Source organism: Alosa sapidissima, chromosome 22 (assembly GCF_018492685.1).
Source record: "Alosa sapidissima isolate fAloSap1 chromosome 22, fAloSap1.pri, whole genome shotgun sequence".
NCBI lineage: Eukaryota > Metazoa > Chordata > Actinopteri > Clupeiformes > Clupeidae > Alosa > Alosa sapidissima.
Window position 1 is genome coordinate 26887567 of NC_055978.1, and position 2500 is coordinate 26890066.

The 2500-nt window shown below is 53.2% G+C and overlaps 1 protein-coding gene across 1 annotated transcript in view; it reads right to left on the reverse strand.

Annotated features, from left to right (window-relative positions):
• usp54b (ubiquitin specific peptidase 54b) overlaps positions 1-2500 on the reverse strand; it is a 78999-nt gene that overhangs the window by 22787 nt on the left and 53712 nt on the right.

The window sequence follows — 2500 nt, forward strand, 5'->3', positions numbered from 1 at the left end:
TCTTCTCCCATGTTTGTCCACTCCGCCGCTGTTCGGACGCTTCCAGAACACCATTCATTAAGAGTGACAGAGACAATGGCCTCTGTTAACAGCCACGGAGGGGAGAAAAGGCCCATCCTCTCATCCTCTCATCCTCCCATCCTCTCATCCTCCCATCCTCCCATCCTCCCATCCTCCCATCCTCTCATCCTCTCATCCTCTCATCCTCCCATCCTCTCTGATGGGGACACCCGGGTGCTGACATCAGCACACTCTCTACCGCAGCATCAGAGCGCCGGGCACAGAACAGTCCACAGGCAGCCAGGGAGTTGCTGAATAGGGCCGTGTGTATTAATGGGTGATTCACCTACACCTCAGTAATACAAACACACACACACACACACACACAGACACAGACACACACACACACACACACACACACTCCTCATCTCTCTCTCACTCTATCTCTCTCACTCTCTCTCTCACACACACACACACACAAACACACACACACACACACACACACAGAGCTCAGGGACACACCACGCGTCCCTGACCAGAAGGGGGACAAGGACAGACCACATGTTGTCGACCAGAAGGGGGAACAGAAACACACCACATGCTAAGAACGAGAGAGGTGGCAGTGGTGACGGTGGTGGTGCAGCAAATCGGGTCAGACCACGCATCTCTGCCAGGAGGGAGGGGGTCACCAACTGGCCGATCAGCTGTCGGCGGCCCTTCTGAGAGACGACGGACAGACATGTTTACCAGCGCGCCCCACGGGCCCGTGTCAGGGAGGGGGTCACGGCGGGGAGGGAGATGAACACGTCGAACGGCACAACCGGAGCAGAGCACTAAAGAGCACATCAACACGGCAGCCATACAGCGCCTGATGGAGAAGTCACCACAGCACGCTGGAGCAATGATCCAGAGAACGGGGTGAAGGACGGTGAAGGAGTGAGAGAGAGAGAGGGAGAGAGAGGGAGAGAGAGGGAGAGAGGGAGAGCGAGAGAGAGAGAGAGAGAGGAGAGAGAGAGAGAGAGAGAGAGAGAGAGAGAGAGAGAGAGAGAGAGAGAAGAGAGGGGAACGGAGAATGAAGGGGGGCTGAGAGTGAAGGGGGGCTGATAAGGTAATTGAGCCAGAGAGAGAAGGACTGCACTGAGAATGAGAGTGAGAGAATGTATGCGTGTGTGTGAGAGAGGAATATGTGTGTGAGAGAAGAGAATGTGATTGTGTGCGAGTGTGTATGTGTGTGAGAAGAGAAGAGAATGTGATTGTGTGCGAGTGTGTGTGTGTGTGTGTGTGTGTGTGTGTGTGTGAGAAGAGAAGAGAATGTGATTGTGTGTGTATGTGTGTGTGTAAGAGGAAGATAGAGCCTGTGCATGCGAGGCTGTCTGTGTTTAAGTGTGTGTGTGTGTGAGAGAGGAGAGAGAGGGAGAGAGGAGAGGGGGCAGGCATGCGATGCCTGCTCATGAGGGCATCGTGTGATGGTGGTGGGGTGCAATGACAGCTAATAGCCTTTGATAAAGTGTCCTATTAAAGACCTGCAGGCCATCCTGAGAATTTTGTACAACCTATGGGAACATGTCCATGTGTGTGTGTGTGTGTGTGTATGTGTGAGTGTGTGTGTGTGTGTGGTGTGTGTGTGTGTGTGTATATGTGTGTGTGTGCTCCTCTGCCGCAGTTTCCTATCTGCGCCACAGCAGACGGTTCACTCATCACTGCGGTGACAGAGAGACATTTAATTTGCCTTTATCTGCTGACAGAGAGCTGGTTGCGCTGCTGTTTGGAAGACCTGGAGCATCACACTGGAGCAGCACACTGGAGCAGCACACTGGAGCAGCACACTGGACCGTCCCCGCGGCCGGCCTCGCCGCCCACTCCCTCACCGCCTCCCAGCCAGCCAATCAGGACACACAAAGCATCTCCTCTTCCAGCTCACACACACAACAATCACTTACACTACAGTACATGCAGCACGCACTGGCCAGTGCACATCACTAATGCATACAGTACACTGCATGTCAAAACCCTACTGTCCAGTTTGCTGTACATAGAGGAGGCTTTGCCCTATACTACTACAAGCCTTTTTCATTGGAGATTTTAATCAGTTTTCTTTTAGTCTACAGGACTAGGCTCCAGGAATGGGAAACTGTCCCAAGGTGTATACTGTAGGAAAATAATCTTAAAGAAGCTGTTATACTGTATATCTTATATACAGCTGAAGGGTAGCTGTATATAATCCGCATCCCTGACACGCTCACGTACCTCAGACAAAAGCTAATAGCCTTACAGGAGAGATGACAGATATCTGGGCAGCGTTTCATTTGTCTGGGGTCGGGAGTTCATCTGATCCAGCGCTGGAGTCGGGTGTGCCCGGTCACAGCTTCCAGCGGGCAGCAGCTGAGAGGCCTCCGGCGTGGACGCCTGCTTCTCTTTAACAACCTCCACACACAACTTCCGTGGCGCTGGGCACTCCTGTCCAGTCCAGTCCGCTCCTCTCCGCTCTGCTCCTCGGGGG